This window comes from Geotrypetes seraphini, chromosome 15, assembly GCF_902459505.1.
Source record: "Geotrypetes seraphini chromosome 15, aGeoSer1.1, whole genome shotgun sequence".
NCBI lineage: Eukaryota > Metazoa > Chordata > Amphibia > Gymnophiona > Dermophiidae > Geotrypetes > Geotrypetes seraphini.
This window is the reverse complement of record NC_047098.1, coordinates 29,349,116-29,370,257: the sequence shown is the minus strand read 5'-3', so window position 1 is coordinate 29,370,257 and position 21,142 is coordinate 29,349,116. Positions and strand designations below refer to the sequence as shown.

The 21,142-nt window shown below is 40.8% G+C and overlaps 1 protein-coding gene across 4 annotated transcripts in view; it reads right to left on the bottom strand.

The window, feature by feature from the left end:
* WDR81 (WD repeat domain 81) overlaps positions 1-16,680 on the bottom strand; it is a 64,822-nt gene extending 48,142 nt beyond the window's left edge. Inside the window, exons 1-2 of one of the 4 annotated variants that reach the window (XM_033921498.1) lie at positions 16,447-16,679; positions 16-716 (exon numbers count right to left, since the gene is read on the bottom strand). The gene's annotated coding sequence lies outside the window, so the exon portion shown is untranslated. Of the gene's footprint in view, positions 1-15; positions 717-16,446 lie in introns of all 4 variants that reach the window. The other 3 variants (XM_033921499.1, XM_033921496.1, XM_033921500.1) reach the window with 3 other exon arrangements.
* Between the last annotated feature and the right edge of the window lie 4,462 nt (positions 16,681-21,142).

Here is a 21,142-nt window from a genome sequence, read left to right as displayed (position 1 = left end):
CATACTTTGAGGTACCTAGTAAAGTATTGATGCTGTTGTAATCCTTTGAGGTGCACCGAGCCAGTGGACAAGATGGGTACTTGTTCCCATTATAGAGAATCATAGCTTTGATGTTCCTAGATGAGCTGTCAATGAAGAGATGCTATTCTTTCAGGTTACAGGCTATTCCAATTGCCTCAGACTGGTCACATTGTGGCAGAAGCCAAGTCCATCTTGATGGGTGAAGAAGGTGGAAAAAAACTTAGTGATGCCTTTCTCTGATCTGTGACTTGCACTCTTTCATCCAACAAGTTCTACTGCTTGAGCCTAGACGTCAAAAGCTCGACAGTGGACTTGGTGAGACTATGATCAAAGTCATTTAAGACTTTTTGATTTGGATAGTACGTGTTTCTCTCATCAGCTGCACCATTGGTATTATAAACTGGATCTACAATGTCTCCCTCACTCTCTGACTTGCTGTTCTCATCTGAAGACAGTTGCTCTCTCTCTCTCGCTCTCTCTCTCTGGGGGATTGGGTATGAGGAGCTCAGGGAAATGTGGCCCTGGGGTGATGGGTGAAGTAATATTCAGATATATGATTGCAGATGCATGCTTGCCAGTTCGACATTTGGAAGGGTTCACCATGCAGAAGTAGCAGTTGCTTGAGTGGTCTGTTGGCTCCCATCAAATTCTTGGGATAGCAAACTTCATGGTTCTTTTTTCCCCTCTGTACTATCCTGTAGAAGAACAAAATGAAATTGTGGTAATGAAAACAATAAATTTATTTCACCTATGGCTAATATGTACAAGATTCTCTCAACATATTTTAATATAACTTTTAGAAGTTTTTAAATTTAAATATTTTTTAAAATTGAACATTCTAAGAAATTTTATAGCAGAAAATTCTACCATCCTAGTGAAAAACAAAATTGTTACTTTCCAGAGTTTTTTTTGCCAGTGCTCATATGTGAAGTGAGGTGCCCAAGGTGATTTATCTTGATCCCCACCAGGCATCGCACATCTTAGCAGATGCTTCTATGGAATACTTTTTCATTTGTCTTGATAAATTGGTGACATCTGCTGGATGTTTGCGCCTTAGTAAAAGGGCCCCTAAGTTTACTCAGCTTGGAATCAATCTGGAATATTCTGCAAAAAAGTTAAATTCCAAAATGACAATGTCCTGGTCACAAAAGCAAATATTGAGGGGAATGATAGCTATTTCCAATATTTTCGTTGCATAGGCAATTAAGAAAGAACACTTATTACATAGGAACAAAAAAAATTGTTACATAGTGTTATTTGTTCATATTATCATCTGTAGAGCACAGTAGCTCTTCTAAATCACTAAATGAAATGGATTTAGAATGTATGTTTTAACCACAGAGAAAAATAGAGAGGGTGCTTTCAAACTAGGCCCAAAGCAACTTTCAAGTAATAAAGGTTATATAGTACTGGGTTAGAAAAGGATATGAAATATGAATCAAAAGGGGTGTTTTAAAGAGCTATTCAACATGTGCTTTGGCTATAACTGCATGAGATTTTCTTCCCTCCTTACCCAATGGCTTTCAGAATGAGTGGTATGAGCCTATTTACATTAATTTGCATTGAGCTGATAAAGGGGGTTTAGCATTCAAACCTAGCCACTGTGGTTAATTTTGTAAAAGAATGTTCATGTTAAATGAACAGACACCTACTTTCACTACCTCCCCCCCCCTTTTACAAAACTGCAAAAGCGTTTATCATCACTGGCCAGCGCGCTGAACGCTTCATGCTGCTCAGACATTCAGAGTGAGGAGTGTGTGGCGCAGTGGTTGGATCTACAGCCTCAGCACCCGGGGGTTGTGGGTTCAAACCCCGCGCTGCTCCTTGTGACCCTGGGCAAGTCACTTAATCCTCCATAGCCCCAGGTACGTTAGATAGATTGTGAGCCCACCGGGACAGAGAGGGAAAATGCTTGAGTACCTGATTGTAAAAACCGCTTAGATAACCTTGATAGGCGGTATATAAAATCCTAATAAACTTGAAACTTGAAACTTGAAACTATGAGCGTCGGGAGCAGCGCAGAGCATTCAATGCGCTGACTGGTGCTAAAAGCTGCTTTTGTGGTTTTATAAATGGGGAAGTAAAATACCATGGAATAAATAAGCAAAGTTTGATAATTAATACCCTGGTACAAGAAGTGGATAATTCTTTACAGCTTGCCTACAGCTAGCGCACATCATCCATGGTGCCTGAGTGCAAATTGTATCTCAGTAACTGCATGCCTCACTTCAGGCAAGAGCACTTAAACTAGCTGAATGGCTGGTGTAAATGCTCGTGCCTAACTGCTATCACGCGGGAAACTGATACTATTCTATAACCAGCACATATAAGTGATAAACATGCACTGAACTGCAGAGGTTCGCACTTCCTTTGCAGTTGGGAGCTATGCATTTTGCACATTCAGGCCCAGATGCACTAAAGCCTGCAATCCTCACTAAACCTGTTTTAATGGCGATCGCATTTGCCAACCCGATGCTGAAAATGTCTCACCGTTTGGTTTTCTACACGATCGCTCATTACCTAATCCGACCATGCAAATAGGATCATTAATACTGAAATGCCATGTAAACTAGTAGAGCAATTGATGTTCTAACATGGCTTCCTGATGCACTAAAAAAAAAGTGATCGCTCCCTCCTGCCATGATCCCTCCACCTTCATGGCCCGCTGATCCAAAATGGCGGACCTTCCCTACTTGGTGCATCATGTGATGAACAGGGAGGGGCTTAAGATCCCGACTGTCAATATTCCAATCTGGCAGGGAGCCTACCTTAGTAAATGCTGGCAACACTATTAAAATAAATGTATTCGGTTACCACTATATGGATAAGCAGCAGTTGTGAATATAAGGCTTCACTGCTACTGGCTACATCTATAGTGGTAATATTAAACCATTCTCCCCTGGAACCTATATATGGAATCCAAATTTTGAAAACCAAACTTTCACATTTTGGATTTGTGCCCAAATTAATTGGTTAATAAACCTTTAACAATTCTTGACATTAATTGGCTCTAATTTGGACTTACATGCAGATCTACTTATGCACTATAATGCTGTGTGCTCAAAGTGTCTTGCATGCAACTCAAAAGGGGCGTGGCCATAGACAGGGCATACGTGCCTCAGGGGTGTTCCAAAACTTTCAACACAGCGTTATAGAATAACAGAAGAAATTCAACTGGCCTCAAGAGCCTGAGGAGCAGAAGTGAGAAAGAAGGAGAGCACAAGAAGAAACTTCACACAAGAGTGCAGGCAAACAGCCTCCAGGCAGCAGCACCACTGAAAGGTGAAGCCCTATTCTCTTTCTTTACCTGTTACAAAAGTAAAACTTTTTTTGCTGAAACAAATACTGACAGGCTACCTGCTGCACCAGCATATATAACAGATGGAGCAGGAATTTGTTGCGTCTCTTCCTGCTGGAGGGATGGCATGTTCTACCTGTGGCACACAGAGAGAAAACTACAGCTGTGAAGACAAATGAAAGCCACTGTACTATAATGCAGTAGAGGCTGGTTCTGACTGAGCTGAAAGCTCAATGAAATAAGAAGAAAACTACCATCACATGAAAAATCTCTGTCTTTATTTGGCATTCAACTCAGAGAATATGTGCCTGCATGCATACATATAGGCTCACATTCAAGTATAAATGCCACAGGGCTTTAGCAATCTTGCTCTCAAAGCATCCTACCCCCACACACAATTAGTCTCAGCAATAGGTTATCCTCCTTCACCTTCGCTCACCTCCCACGTCAACATCACACCCTTTACTCAAAATAGCATCTCAGATACAAATCAGGTGGAATAAGAGACCAGCATTCACTAATACAATCTCAGAATTTGAGATCTTGAGAAAGGGAATTGAGATTTGTATACCACCTTTTTGTGGCTTTGGCATTTCAAAGCTGATATTCAAAGTGGTGGGCACTGGAGGATTAACTCCCAGGGTCACATGGAGCAGCACTGGGATTTGATCTCACAACCTCTGCTATCCACCTCTGGATAGCAGCTCTATCAGTAAGCCACACCTTCCCATCTTTGAAGACTGCTTACTCCTGCTTCAGATGACAGGGCATTATAACATTTCCATTTTCTTCAGAGTCCAGATAAGCACAATAGATCTTGAGGATGAATGAAAACCTGGAAAAGTACTAAACTCTTATGAGATGAGACTTCACTAAGTACTGTATATCAGGGATCTCAAAGTCCCTCCTTGAGGGCCGCAATCCAGCCGGGTTTTCAGGATTTCCCCAATGAATATGCATGAGATCTATGTGCATGCACTGCTTTCAATGCATATTCATTGGGGAAATCCTGAAAACCCGACTAGATTGCGGCCCTCAAGGAGGGACTTTGAGATCCCTGCTGTATATCCAATTTTCCAGGATATACACAAAGACATGGAAATACCTTAGTGCTACTGTATAAATGTAGCAAACAGAAGTATTTTTTGGAGGACAGGAAATTCTAGCATAAAAAAGAAAAACAAGATAGCCTAAAGAGGCCAGAGCTACAGGGAGGTGCATATATTGTTGCAAGGCATCCTATGCAGAGCACTGAATAAATACAATGAATGTGTCAGAAAGAGTTAAGATTTTGGAGAAATGTTAAAGTATCATTTGTTCAGAGACAGGATAGTGATACAAAAAGTAATTTTACAGCTCCCAGTGTGGATACACAAACATATGGGACAAGAACAGGATTCTTTCCAACAAGCAAGGTTAAAAGCCAGGGATAAGCCCTGCTATACTGCATAAAACAGAGAAAGAGAACAGTGAAGCCTTGTAGTTTTTTCCAAGAAGTTTGAAGCATTATCTTGCCATGAAAAATATTATTTACAGGATTTATTGCATCCCAGCACTATAAGATCCTTCATGCTTAGCTTAAACTAATTAAGAACAAAAGAATTGTCATACTGGGACAGACTGAAGGTCCACCAAGCCCAGAATCCTGTTTCCAACAGTGGCCAACCCAGGTCCCAAATAGCAAGATCCCAAGGTATTGATGCTTCTGTATAAGACTGTGGTGAGACCTCATTTAGAATACTGTATACAATTCTGGAGGCCACACCTTCAAAAAGATATAAAAAGGATGGAGTCGGTCCAGAGAAAGGCTACTAAAATGGTGTGTGGTCTTCGTGTTAAGGTTATGGGGACAGACTTAAAGATCTCAATCTGTATACTTTGGAAGAAAGGCGGGAGAGGGGAGATATGGTAAGAGTCGTTTAAATACCTACGTAATATAAATGTGCATGAGTCGAGTCTCTTGCATTTGAATGGAAACTGCAATGAGAAGGCATAGGATGAAGTTAAGAGGTGATAGGCTCCAAAGTAATCTGAGGAAATACTTTTTTACAGAAAGGGTGGTAGATGCGTGGAACAGTCTCCCGGAAGAGGTGGTGAAAACAGAAACTGTGTCTGAATTCAAGAGGGCCTGGGATAAGCTTTTGAGATCTCTCAGAGAGAGAAAGAGACAATGGTTACTGTGGATGGGCAGACTAGATTGGCCTTTATCTGCCATCATGTTTCTAATATGTAATAAAGAGTTCTGTTGTCCTAATTAGAATAATTGACTATAAAGTAAGACTATAAGTAAAGAAATGAGATAGGGGTGGGTTGGATAGGGGAGGGAGGGAATGGAGACTAAGCCAGGCCCTGTTCTGCCTGAGAATCTCTCTAACAGAAGGTTCAAGCTTACAAAACTGTAGAACTATAAAAGACTATTATTCTATGGAGACTAGCTAAGTAAAATTTGTTCTTTTAAGATCTAAACTGTCTATAGAATGGAACCTACAATTTAGCTTTTCTCCCCAAACCTATCAAAGCTTAGAGCAAAATAATGTATACTTACCCAGAGATATGTCTTCTATGTTTCTTCTCTCAGAAAGAGAATGTCCTCATCCCTCTTTCTCTCCTCTCAGAAGGAATTTGTTCAAAATGCTGCTGCACGACTCATATTTTGCGAGGGCCGCAATACTCACATTACCCCTCTCCTCAAGTTACTTCATTAGCTCTCTGTCCATTTCTGAATACAGTTCAAACTCCTCTAACTTACAAGTGCATTAACTCTGTTGCCCCTCAATATCTCTCCTCACTTGTCTCCCCCTATGCTCCCACCTTAAACTCAATTTGTCAGGTAAGTCACTCTTATCTGTACCCTTCTCCTCACTGTCAACTCCAGACTCCATCACTTCTTTCTTGTCACGCCATATGTCTGAACAAGCTGCCAGAGTCAATATGCCTTGCTCCACCTCTAGCGGTATTCAAATTCAAGCGAAAAGATCACTTTTTTGAAGCTGATTTCAACTCTTAACCCCACTCACCATCAGTGACCTTTGCCCATCGTATCACTATTTCTGCTAGAAACACCCCAACCCCGAGATGTCATTTCTGTCTGTCTAAATTAGATTGTAAGCTCTTCTGAGCAGGGACTGCCTATTGAATGTTAAATGTACAGCGCTATAGAAATTATAAATAGTAGTAGTAGACAAAGGGTAAGGAAATCATACTGAAAGTGGGAGGAGGGGGGACCAATTCAGTATCAGTACCTACAATATTTTTTTTTGGGGGGGCATCATCCCTGTTCCCACCCCCAAGTACACCTATGCTGCAATGCAAAGAATTCTGAACATAATGTGTGAAATGGTGTGGTAGACATGTTAGTTTACTGTTATCTTGAACATAATATTAAATCTCAGTATCCTGCAGCCTGCTAATAGGTACCTTAAAGTCCAACTTCCAGTCATCCACGATACACCTGACCACTGTACCCCTGCCATCTGCTAACAAGAGCATTCATCCTTTATCCAGCATCCAGTATACTCCTGAATGATGTGCCCCATTTAGCACAGATAAACTGCTCTAAGTAAACTGAGGAAAAGCTTATTAGCTTCATTATGGGTTATAGTGAAAGGCCCCTCGCATTTGCACACCACACAAAGCCAAGCTGTTTATCTATTTCCATCACTAACACCCAGCAAGGATTTCAAAAGGAAGAATGAACTCCAATAAAAGTGGAGATTTATTCCAGTACTGCTACTAATCCTAGAGAACATGGTCCCTATATCCATCTGAGTCTACAATCACTATTAACCCTTCAGAGTCTCTTCATGCCCCTCAGAAACCACAGCCACTAACCCTTCAGAGACTTCATACTCACCAGAGGCTACACACCTCTAACTTGGTAGAACCTGCTAGGAATCAAACTCTGTTTATTTCGACTGTAAATTGTGCTTTTGCCCCACTGTTGGCAAAGCTGTTATAGCATATGCCTGAGAATATGTTATGTCGTGTGGGGCTTACTGAACGCTCTTGATCCTTCCCATCTACTTCCATTAATGAGGCAAATTTGGATCTTCACATGGAGTTTCCTTGGGTTTTTATGCCCAAGCAGTTCCTATGCTGGCTTCAGAATTGTTGTGGCTTCTTTCTTCTTGTTCCAGAGATGATCTAGAATCCTAGTCTTCTTTCTGGGCCTTAGCCTTGTTCTTGTATTTTTGTTTCTAAATCCTATTTAGTTTTGTTCCTGAATCCTATTACTGGGCAAAAAGCCATTCTAAGGTCTCTGCCATTAGCCGTTTGGTATAGATAGGTTCCGTTTACATCTGCATGAAATATTACTAGTGGATATAAAATTCAATAAAGCTGTCAAGACATACTTGAAACGTTCCATATGAAATAAAATTCAAAATATATTCTGGGATATAAAACATCAGTCATTCTGAAAAAGAACATATTCATTCATAATTAGGCTGAAAGTGAATAAAAGTATGTCAGACTTCCTCCACACAGAGCCAATACTAGTTCAAACAGAAGAGTAAGCAAAAATACTAAAGAGTGCTTTCATAAGATATCATACATGCTAGAAATAATAATGCTTGAAAACGGTGTGTTGTCATGTAAACAATTATTAATCAATGCTAATTACAATCATTCCCAATAGCCAAGTTTTAAATTTTATAAGAACTGGCCCACCAGTTCTCAGGATATGCCAATTCTAATTGAGCAGATTGTAGACTAGGCAGAACCAGCTTATCAGTCAGGATGGGGATGTCCCAGGTGATAATAACCTCTTTGTTTTCCACAATTCTCTTAGGGTCATTTATTGGTGTTGTTTCCAATGCATTACTCAAGGGTACATTTCAGAAATGTTCTGTCTGCATCCAATTATTTCGTAAATACTCTCTTTAAAGTTCATATCATAAAGGAGCAAAAATATATAACACCTAGCTCAATAAATCCAAAAGGCCATCTTCTTTATATAAGAAGTCCTGGGAGTACCCTGTTTTACAGATCACGTACTCATGAGAAATCAAAGAGAGACCTTTCCAATAATGCAGTAGATACAAAAATGGCCAGAGGCACAGGAAAAAGCAACGTGGCAAATGCATAAGTACAGTGGAAAATACAAATTATTACTCCAGGATCCATTTGTGGTTCAACATCAAACATAAGATCGGTTGAGGAGAGGTGAAACCTAAGAATAAGCAATTAATAGCAGAGGTGTCGGTCCCAAGCGAATACTCAATGAATCAATCACATGGAGGTAAGGAAGATCCTCAGGTACCAAGAAATGCAGTCCGAAACTAAGAAAATGTGGAAGAAAGATACAGAAATATTTCCCATCATTTGGGGTGCCAAAACTTGATTAAAATTAACTTCCAAATACACCTGGATAAGTTACCTATACATATTACATCTTATGAACTCCAGAAAGAAGCTCTTTTTTTGCATAATGCAAGTATTACGCCAAATATTAGCACTAAACTCGAGAGACAGATGATATACTCCAAATACCCTGGGGTTTAGAAGCAAGGTTCATTCCTGTTATGTGCAAAACTAACCCATTGGAAGAAATTGCTCAGAGAAAATATATATTAAGCCATCTGTTAAGCCTTTCTTCCTTATGGAGCCAAGGTTAAAAATAACCTTGTATACCATTAAAAGGGACACTCAACAGATGGCTAGAAAATAGTTATTAAATTTCACAATTCAAATGAAATCTAATAATATTAAAGATGTAATAATGTCTTTTACACCAACACAGCTAATTTTAATGTTCTCAGAACTTGAAATTAATAATTTTACCATCTTTGAAAATGTTTAAGGTTGTTCTCTTGTTGCTATTTTGTCATTAGAACATTTCTTATCTTCTATTGCTGTTGGCATCTTAAATTATAAACTGTACATAAAAACACATCTTCCAAACTGTTCTCTCTCTCCCTGGGTTCTCTAGGGATGCAAATTAAGGAAAATCCCTCAATCACAAAGTTAGGAATTTCCCTGTTCAGTGATTCTCTGCTTTTTTTGTTTCTTAAAGGGACAGAAGTAGCGAAAAGCTTTATTCCCTAAAGCAGGGGGAAAAGGCCGCCCAGGATGATTTGGAGGGAGAATTTAAGCACTTGGGAGCTGCAGACAGAGCCTACGACAGACACACTCAAACAGGGTTAACAGGTAAGAGAACCACATCCCACAGCTCTTCAGCTGGCCCTGGTGGGTTGGGATAACACCTGTAAGACGATGCTAAGAAAACAGTGTTTTTTTAAAACAAATATTCATATGCTCTGATAATTCAGAATAAAGATTAGCTCACTGCAGCTCTTCTGAAAATGCCAAAGACTCAATATGAATGCATAGAAGTTGGAAAAAAAAAAAGGACAACACGGTCCACCCAGTCTGCTACTTTATACCTGTCCACTCTGCTGTCACAGGTCTTATTTATTACATGCCTCTCTCCCTCTATCACTAGGGTTCCTTTGTGTCTATCCCATACATACTTGAATTCCTCCACTGGAAGTCTGTTCCAGGATGTACAATCCTCTGAGTGAAAAGGGATTTTTTTCACATTCCTTTTGAGCCTCCATCCTTAAGCTTCAAATGATGCTTCCATTCAAAAATGTTTCCTTCTGATATGTTACTGTTATGGTTTTGAGGCACAAGGCCAGGAGATCCCCCTCCCAGGGGCCTGGAAGCAGGACAGAGACAGAAAGCCCAGGTTCCTCTGACAGGAAACAAATTGCTGACCCAGGAAACAAATTGCTGACCCAAGAATCCCCTCAACTGTGTTATCTTTTGTGGGTTAGTACTTACGTCAAAAAGTGGAAGCACCAAAATGGAAATTAAAGAGAAAAATCATGCTTCAAGATTTATGTTGGAATATTTAATGGTTGTGCAGCGATCCAATGAGGTAACCAGAGTCATTCACTGAAGGCCATTAGTACAAAGTCACGCTAGTGACTCAATGACATGGGTTAATGTCTTCTTACCAGAACATTTATAAACTTCATGACAATGTCATTATGGTCACTGAGAAAAAGAAGTAATGCGTTTATCACTCAAAATAGAAAGGCTCCAAGAAACAGAGCTTCTCATCATAGTCCTCATTTGTTTAAAACAAATAAAAAACAAAAAAACTAGATTTGTCTTAAACTTAAGTAGAAAGCAAGTTAAAATTAGGGCACGGGAGGTAGGTCACTTCCCAGGCCTGAGGCAATGGAAGGTGAAGCCACTTGCTCAAGAATACAGAGTGTTAATGAGAGAAGCGAGATTTGAACACTTCTCTATTAGGCTACTCCATATTTTTCTATGGTGTGATCTGGATGCACTGTTCCATGAGTAACCCCTGGTTGCATTGCAGGGCATATATAATTACTATACACCACTCAACATCCAGAAAAGCTGTTTCTCTAACAATTCACAAAATGTTATGTGAAAGTCTGAAAATTAAAATAACAGAGTTCATTCTGTAATCTGTATGTTTATGCTGTATGTTGGACAGTAGTGATGCCATCCAGTTATCCTATCAATAGTCACTATCATTCTTCATTTTAAATAACAGCACTTATAGAATCTGAGAATCTCTATGGCAAAATCAAATGTGTTAAAACAGACTACCTCATGTACTTCAGCTGCAGTGATTTATGCTATTTTAAGTCCTTGTGATCAGTTATATGTGGGACAAACTTCATGAACTTTTAAGATATGCATTATTGAACATTAACACTGTCTGGCCGATATCCAGCCAGCAGCAGTCAGCATTTTTTTTTTATGCCGATGCCAGATATTTGGTGCCGAGCCATGTCCAGGCCCCAGCATTGAATATCCGGGGCTAATTTGATCAATGTTGACCACCAGGGCTTACGCGGATCCTAGCCAATATTCAGGTGGGTCCTGCACAAGACAATTATGCAGATCATGGTTGAATATCAACTATGTCCTGCATAATCCTTTTCTTCTTTTCAAAGGCTTCCAGTCCCTCTGAAAAAAACCCATCTTTCTCTCTTCCTTCTCCCCAGCTTGCTGCCATGCAGAGATCGTGGTGGCCATTTTCTTAGGGAAGCCGCAAGGGGTAGGAACAAGGGAGCTTCATGTCTACCCACAATGACCCCACACAGCACAGGGGATATCTGGGAAGCCTGGAGAGGGAGGGAGCTAGGAGAAAGATCAGGGATCTTTAAAAAGAAGAAAAGGGTTATGTGGATGCCAGCCAATATTCGGTGCCAATATCCATAGCAGGTAAAGGTATACAGCTTATCCAGTCTGCACATGCACACCAGTTGTTCTTTATGTGCTATTACCTGTCCCAGACTGATCCTCTAGCAAAGGAGAGAAACAAACATACTCAAGAAAAAATATTCACAATAATAATGTGACCTAGTTTGCTTTGCTTCATAGTACTTGCTAGCTTAAAGACAGCCAAGCCTTATCTGAATCAAATCTTGTGTAAAAAAAAAATAATAATAAAAAATCAGTTTTCCGGTTAACAAGAGAAGAATGCTACAGAGAAACCACAGGACTACAGCAGCAACAAGAGTGTGGTTAGAAAACTGAGGTCACTCCAGTTTGTGGTACATACATTCAAAACAGTTCATGCAAGTTTAGAGTAGCAGCAGTTTAGAGCAGCAGCAGAACGTGATCCTGAAGAACTACCTGCAAAAAATGTGACTAGTTCCTTTCAGACGTGGTATATCCTAAAAAAGAACTGCCAGCACAAGTCTGACCAAATGTCCATAAAGCCTAGCATCCTGTCCCTAGCAGTGATAGGTGCTTAGAGGAACTGGGGCATGTGTAGATCTGTCCATTCACTTTCCAGCAGTTAAGATTTATTGAGGTGCAAACTCTCTTCCTCACACAGACTAAGTACCTTATACGTTCTCGAGTAGTTCCTCCTTAGAGTTAACCCATCATCCATAGCTTTGCATCCGCCATTATTCCTTGGTGCTACCTAAACAGTATTTGGCTCCTGTTCCTCTAGAAACTGAGGCCCCGATGCTCAAAATCATTTTGTGGATAAAGCCAGTCTTACTTGCAAAGAAGCTCAGCCTCTGATGTTCAAAAGGGCTCTCCGTGGCTGCTACCAGTCCTGATTGCAACCGAGAACCCTACACAAATGCATTACAAGGAGCTCATTGGTATTAAAATGAGACTCCGTGTAACGCTTAAAACAGAACACCCATTTTTTTATGGGCAAAATTTTCCAGCAGGTCAGGAGCTGCCTGTAGCTGTTTGTGCTTGTGTTGTATGCATGTACGTCCAACATACACAACACACGCACAAGCCGTACCTATTTTAGGGCCAAAAAAAAAAAAAAAATCCAACAAGCCTGCAGCTGAGATGACAGCCCTTGCTCTTCTTCTACTAGCTCAGCTGATCATGGTTCCGGAGTTGCGATCAGGTGAGCCAGCAGGACTCACTGGAGTCGATCAGCTGAGCCGGCACAGGGAGAGAGAGTCGCGATCAGCAGGACAGAGGGAGAGTAGTGGCGACTGGGCCTGCTCAGAAGAGCTGTACCTACCAATGTACTCTTCTGACCAGGCACAGTTCCTCCCCCCTTTACCGGATTACTCTACACAAACAGTATGCATATCATTTGCATGCTATTTGTGCTGAGCATCACCCGATAAAACAAAATCACTTGCAAATAGATGTCTTGGAAGCTGGTCTGCCTCTTCTTGACTGACTGGTTAAAAAAAAAAGAGATGGCTAGAAAGGCGAAAGTCATTGGTCCTTTCCAGATAATGAAATAAAACTCTTTGCATATCCAACCTCTGCAATAAATTATCTTGCTTAGTCAAATCTACAGACTGAACAATGGGTAAACGAACCTCTTGGTTGACATGGAAGGTTGAAACAATCTTCGGCAGAAAGGAAGGGACCGCGCACAGGGAAATCCCAGTGTCTGTGATCCTGAGGTATGAATATCTGCATGCATGAGCCTGTAATACCAAGACCCTTCCTGCTGAGGCTACTACTATGAGAAATGCTGTCTCCACCATAAGGTCCAGGAGGGATGCCTCTTGTAGCGGCTCATATAGAGGCTGACTAAGACTTGGGGATAATATTAAGATTCCACAATGGGAAGAGCTAGCATATCAGAGGCCACAATCTGAGCACCACCCCCCCCTTCAAAAATCTGGCTACATCTGGATAAGATGTTAATGATACTTTTCCCTCTCGCGCTCAGAAGAATGAGAGGCTTGCAACCTGAACTTTGAGAGGTACTATTGCCAGGCCTTTTTCTAATCCAGCCTGTAGAAAGGCAAGGATCACAGGAGAATTATTGCCCTAAAAGGCTCTACAAGATCTTTGGTGCACCAGAGCTTTGTATAGGCCGCCCCCATTAAGGGCTTTTTTAGCCCAACAATGAGCAATGACTACTTCCGAATAACCTTTTTGTGCTAAGGCTATGTGCTCAAGAGCCATGTCATAAGACCAAAGCGATAGGGGTTCTCCATGGGAACCGGACCCTGACTGAGAAGCCCCATATGAACCAGAAGCTTGAGGCCTCTACCTCATTGAAGACAAACAGGATACGCATACCAAGGCCAGCAAGGCCAATCTGGGGATACTATGATCACAAGACCCAGGTCAGATACAATTCTGCAGATGACCCGGCCCACCAAGGGCTACGGTGGAAACATAATGCAGGCTCCTTTCTAGCCAGGGTTGAACCAACCCATCCAACCCTGTGCTGCCCGGTTCGTCTCTTCAGCTGTAGAAGCAGTTCACTTTTGTATTCTTGGCTGAAGCCATCAAATACATAATCAGCCTTCCCCAGCATCACACTATAAGGTCGAATGCTCTTCGGGACAGAGATTATTCTGCCAAGTCTAGAATCTGCCTGCTACGAAAGTCAGACTGCGTGTTTTCCAGTCACACTACATGGGTTGCGGAGAGCACATGAAGGTGAGCATCTGCCCACTTGGACAACATCTGAGCCTCCAGATGTAATGGAGCACTCTGGGTGCCCCCCCCCCCCCTGTCTGTTCACATAAGCCACTGTGGTGGTATTTTCTGAGAACATTCTGACTGTCTTGCCCTTTGGGTGGATCTTAAAGCTGGCTGAATAGCTCACAGCTCCAGACAATTTATGGATCGTTTTCTCTGTTGAAAAGTCCATTGGCCCTACACCAGCATACTACAGGCATCTCAGCCAGTTGGGCACCATAAGAACCACCTGACCTCTGTGCGCCTTGATCCTTCTCAATAGAAGATAGAGTGGCTTTTAAACTAGAAACTGGGGGAAGGCTGACAGTCGCTCAAAAGAATATGGTTCAGGACAAGGTATCTTTAAAAGATATCATAAAAGGGAAGACACAGCATCTTGATAGTGAGATTGCAATATAGGTCACAGTAGACCAGGTTTCAAATTACAGAGCAGGCTAATTAAAGATTGCAAATTATCCATGCCAAATGCTGAACAAATTGTAAGTAGATATGACAAACATTGTATGCAATGTCTTAATGCAAATGCCAGAAAACTAGAAAAAACAAGATGGGTTAGTATATATTGCACTAAATGAAAAGATATAATAGGCATTCGGACATGTGGTGGAAGGAAGATACTGTCAAACCAGGGTACAAGCTATATTGTAGTAACAGAGTGGATTGAATCAGTTGAGGTGTGTTGTTATGTTAAGAAGGGCTTGAATTGAATTGACTGAAAATCCTATAGGATCAGAAACACACCTTGGAATCCCTTTGGGTAGAAATTCAATGTGTAATGGGAAAAAGATAGTGATAGGAATGTACTACTGCCCACCTGACCAGGATGAATGGAAGATGCCGATTTGCATGCCTGTCACCTCTATTATATGCAAATCTGCCTCATGCATATTCATTAGGAATATCTACTGGCTCCTCCAGGCCAGGTTTAAGAGCAATTGCATTAGAACACTGATTAGTGATGTTTTTCTGTGTATATTCCCTGTGATCTCACAGGCCACATTCAGCATTTAGCCCCTGTTCTAGCCAGTTGGATTATCAGAATATTTAGAATATATATGAAATGTAGTTCCATATAATGAAGGCAGTGTATTGTAAATCTTTCTCATACATATTCATTATGGATATTCTAAAACTAGAAGTGAGGGAGGTTAGGTACACTAGGACCAGCTTGAGAAACAATGCTTTGGATGCATCTCTTGACTCACAATCTATATCCTCTCTAAACCCATTAGAATCCATCTACTTATTATTTTTCATATTATTCAAGGGAACAGGGGTGAGAGTTGTAGTCTGGATATGGAGGAAAGTTTCTGTAATTCTGCCTTGAGCCGAGCCATCTCTATTTTCAGTCTACAAAGCTAAGACAAAATTACATTATACAGATTTTTTTTAACCACTGCTCTCACTTCCATGTTTCTACTACTTTTATTTCCTATTTGAGAAAATCCCCTAAAAATTAACACTTGTTTCAAAACATTCTTTTCCTAATTTTGCTTTGTAACTACTAATAAATATTCTCTTTTAAATACAGAAACTGATTGCAGGGAATATTATCTCAATGAGAAAGGTTGCAGAAAAACCCTGCTGCCTTCACTAAAATACATCTGTACAGGAAAAACAGGAAACTGTGTGGGAGAAGAAACCTGCCACTCAGCAATAAGAAGGAAGCACAAAATTACTAAGAACAAGCCCCATCATGGCATGGGCTAACAATTCTTGCATGAAAGTATTAAACAGTATTGACATAAGTAATACAGAACTTTTAATAAAGACGCTGATTGATATAACCCCCCCCCCCCCCAAATCGTCTCCATTTCCCAGCATTTATTTGGGGGCGACAGCAAGAAAAGTAAACTTAAAGAACTTAAAATATAATCGCAGAGAGTATGTGGCTCGCTACTTCCTACTCTGTTATGAATTATTTTCAAACAAACTTATTTGGATAATACGAATATGCAATTATCTCGTCCATATCTCGCACAATAAGCTATTTCTATACGGGTCTGAACGCCCCTTATCTTAGCAGCTCTTTCTCCCTCCCTCGGCCCCACCTTGCTTGTGTGTGTGTGTACGTTCAGAACACTTTATTGGCAAGATAAACTTCCCTGCCTGGCAGAGCAAGTATTTATTCGTTTATTACTTATGTACAGGGTGTTCTCTTTTTAAGAATTAGGGGGATGACCCGAGATTATTTGCAGTGTTAGAACCTGTTCAGAAGTGGGGTCCGCAACGCCTGGTTCACGCTGTCCCTCGGGGTTTGGAGTGACATCGGGAGGCGGGAAGGCTCTTGCACTTTAAATTACAGCTTTCGATACAGCCAAGCCAAACCAAGCGGCTCCATTCAGCAAAACACTTTAGGCTTGTCTCGTGACACCCTTCTCTTTGCACATCAGTTCCAGCGGCCATCTTGGAAGGGGGCAGGTCAATTACGTCATTGCTGACGTCAAAAACCCATGACTAGCTGAACTACTGTTGTTGTTGCCGTCGTTGCTATGGCAATTCTACAGCATGTGATGGGTGGCCATCTTTGTTTACTTCGGAACATTTTAATATACGTAGTCCGTACGCTTCCGGTCCTAATGACGTCTAACTCCAGATTGAAATGTATTTTTGCGGTAGCCGTGCATCTTTTCTGACGCTGATGTAAAACCACATTGAACAGTTTAAATCATAAATACGTGTAACAATATAAACTCCATTTGATGATAGGACAGCACTTAAGACGTGTCACACTCATTCGGACATTCCTGAAATGGATAATTTGGGATAAAAGTGTCAATATTAAATGAAGTGAAATTTGTGTGATTTAGGAGAGGTTGACAATCACTTTCAGGGATGTATGAACCGTATTAAACATCTTTTGTAAAAATCTTTTGTGAGGTAATGGAGAGCAGGGCTGGTGCTGAGCACACAAGGTGGGGAAGATTTCTTTTTACTAAGGTGCTCTTTTAGAAAGCTAATATTGTCCCCTTCCCCTTTAGTGGTGTTGGTAGCTCTAGTATAGCAAGAGGAACAACTAATGAAATTACATGGAAATACTTTAAAAACTAATAGGAGGAAATATTTTTTTGTGAATAAGCAATGCCAAAGAATGTAGTAACTGCAGTTAGCATATATGGGTTTTAATAAAGGTTTGAATAAGTTCCTGGAGGAAAAGTCAATAGTTTGTTATTGAGACAGACACAGTGGAAGATACTGCTTGCCCTAAGATGGATAGCATGGAATGTTGCTACTATTTGGGTCTCTGCCAGATACTTATGACCTAGAATGGCCACTGTTGGAAACAGGATACTGAGCTAGATACTTGTGACCTAGAATGGCCACTGTTGGAAATAGGATACTGATCTAGATGGACTATTAATCTGATCTGTATGGCTATTCTTATATTCTTAACCAGAAGATGTTGAGGGTCCATCAGATTCTGATAACTTTATTAGCATGTGAAAAGAACAGGAGATGTAGACCACACAGAAATATGAACACAAGAGATGCAAAAAGTGAGACTAGGAGTCAGGAGTTTTCCATTTAGCAAGCAATATCTATTCAGTTCTCAGTTGGACATGCAGTATAGAGGCGACAACACCACCGTATTTTGGCAAAGCAGCTTGCATCAGGAATCAGTGCAGTCACACAGATCTGTCCTTTGGCTGATTATTTTTAACATCTTTGTGAGTGATATTGCAGAAGGGTGTCAGGTCAAAAGCGCGCCGGGAGAAAGGCGCGCCCAGACAATTGAGCGCAGCGCGGGGGCACGTGCCGCCAAAAATTACTGTTTTTAGGGCTCCGACGGGGGGGCATGGGGGGGAACCCCCCCCACACTTTACTTAATAGAGATCGCGCCGCGTTGTGGGGGCGTTGTGGGGGGTTTGGGGGGTTGTAACCCCACACATTTTACTGAAAACTTCACTTTTTCCCTGTTTTTAGGGAAAAAGTTAAGTTTACAGTAAAATGTGGACGGTTACAACCCCCCAAACCCCCATAACGCCGGCGCGATCTCTATTAAGTAAACTGGGGGGGCTCCCCAACAAAACCCCCCGTCGGATCCCCTAAAAACTGTAATTTTCTTTGGTGCACGCCTCCGTCTTGCGCTCAGTTGTCGGCGCGCACCTTTGTCTTTCGCGGGGTTGTCTATGAACCATGTAGATAGCATGAGGAGGGACCTAATGAAGAATTGTCCCAAAATTGTCAGCTAAGATTCAAATGCTAAAATCTAATGGTCATGACTTTGGGCAGCAAAAACCTCAGAAAGGGTTAAAATATAGGGGGTGAAGTACTGTGCACAAAACAAGAGTGGGACTTGGGGACAATCTCATCTGATGATCTTAATATGGCCATAATGGTAGAAAAGGTGATAATCAAAGCCAGAAAGATGCTTAGTGTACAGGAATAGCCAGTAGAAAAATAGAAGTGAGTGCTTCTGTATTAATGTCTGGTAAGGTCGCATGTAAAATACTGTGTACAAGAGACCGAACCTTCCTAAAGATATAAATAGGATGGAGTCAGTCCAGCGAGCAGCTACTAAAATTGTCAGTAGTCTCTGTCGTAAAGCATATGGGGACACAGACATATAGACCTCAATATGTATACCCTGGAAGAAAGGCATGAGAGAGGAGATATGTTATTTTAGAAGCACAAAGAAGTACAAAGGACCTTCAAGTTCTGAGCAATCAAAACACAAATACGTGTTTCTATTGTAAAAGTTTCAATAAACAAACACTGACTTTTAAAAAAAAATGCAAATATATTGAAGGGCCCGATACAATCTGTGTTTCGGCATGTCCACCTGCATCAGGGGTCATTCAGTGCAATCCACACAAAGAGCCGAACAAATACCTAATATTAAGGTGCTTAACAAGCAGAGTCCTTGGTGTAGTGAGAATAAGAATGCAAAGTGCTAATCTTTGTGTGGATTGGATTGAATGATCCTGACACAAGCAAACATACTGAAACACGGACCATGTTGGGTCCTTCAATAAATGTGCTTTTTTGATTGCTCAGAACTTGAAGGCCCCTTGTGCTTCTTTGTGCTTCCTGTTTGGTCTGTACTTTGACTCCCTATTTCCATTTTGATTGCTTGATGCTATGTTATGTGCAATCTTATATCCTGCTGAATCCTCACAAATTGGAGATCTAAGCAGGTTACAAGCAGCATATCACTACATACAGTTATACATAGAATCATACATGCTACATGTAATGTAAGATAAGTAGTCTAAAACAATAAGTAACCACTAACATTGTCATTCTAAAGAGTAAACCTATCTCAACAACCATCTAAATCATAACAGCATATCCAGACCAAGAAGAACCCAGACCCTATTCTCCTACCCACCACTCAAGGGAACTCAGCGCAAAAAAAATGTACGACGGCCTCCTAGCAACGCAGGCAGCAAAGCTGGACCCTTCCATCTTCAACCTGCTGACAACTACAAGTGACTTTAAATCATTCCGAAAAGAAATCAAAACTCTGCTTTTCAAAAAAACTATACAACCTTCTTATCCCCTCCCCCTTCGCTTCCTCCCCCCTCCATGCAAACTACCAGCTAATCTCCTCCCTTCTACTATTATCTCCCCTATGACCCTATCAAGAAACCAACCCTAAACCTCTTCTTCCCTTCTAGTGATCCTAAACTCTCCCCTTTGCCTTACTATTCAACGTGCCTAATCTGTAATTTCCCTGCATCCACTGTATAAGCGTCCCCTAAATGGCAACTTCCTGGAAATGTCCAGCAATCTTATACTGTAAATTGTAACTTCCTGGAAATGTCCAGCTATCTTATACCGTAAATTGTAACTTCCTGGAAATGTCCAGCTATCTTATACTGTAATCCGCTTAGAACTGGCGGAATAGAAGTCACTAATGTAATTAATGTAATGTAAACATCAGGCAAATAAATACATCTTCTATGAACCAAATCAACTGCAATTCTTCTTGGAAGGCAAGGCTGCCATAAGGGTTCCAGACCCCTCTGTGACTTCTGCTACCAAGGCCTAAATGTAAAAAACCAAAAAAAACCTGTATTTCTTTAGGTCATGTGTAGATATGACCGTGAAAAGTATAGTTTCTTAAGTTCAACTTCCCTTGATGAAAGAACAAGTGGACTCCTTGGTCAGAAAGGGTTTTTTTTGGGGTTTTTTTTTACTCTTTGGAAGCTTCAGTCCATTAGAGCATATTTTGAGGCTTCATCATTCAGAATTCTGGTACAGTCCCTTATACTGAGCCATCTTGATTATTATAATATTGCCCATCTGGCAATTTCTCAGAAGAATATGCAGAGATTACAACTGGTGCAAAATGCGGTGGTCAGGCTGATTTTGGGGTTGAAGAAGTCCGATCACGTAACCCTTTCCTACTGACTCCTGCACTGGTTGGCAATGGAAGCACGTGCAAAGTTTAAATTTGGCTGTTTTTGCTTCAAGGTACTATTCAGTTTAGCACCCAAATATATAATTGACCTTTTCTCTTTCTCGACCAATAGACATAAGAGAAGCTCACACCTGAAGTTTGTCTCACAACCAGTTAGAGGATGTAAATTTAAAAAACATCAACATCTTTTCTCTTATCAAGCTGCATTATGGGGAAAAGATCTGGAACAATTACTTATGCATTCTAATAACTATGGGGAATTTAGGAAACACCTAAAAACATATCTGTTCCTGAAATACTTAGGTAGCTGAAATGCACAATCTCTCCAACAATTGATCTCTAGAATTGTTAGTCACTAATCTCTAACTTTGTTAGTTCTACTCAATTTGTAGCATTTTTAATCACTGTAAACCGCATAGAACTTCACGGTCCTGCAGTTTATAAACTATTGTTATTATTATTGATTGGGTATGGTTTGTTACTTTTATGTATGTATTACCTGTTACCCGCTTAGTTGATAAGTAGGATAGACATTT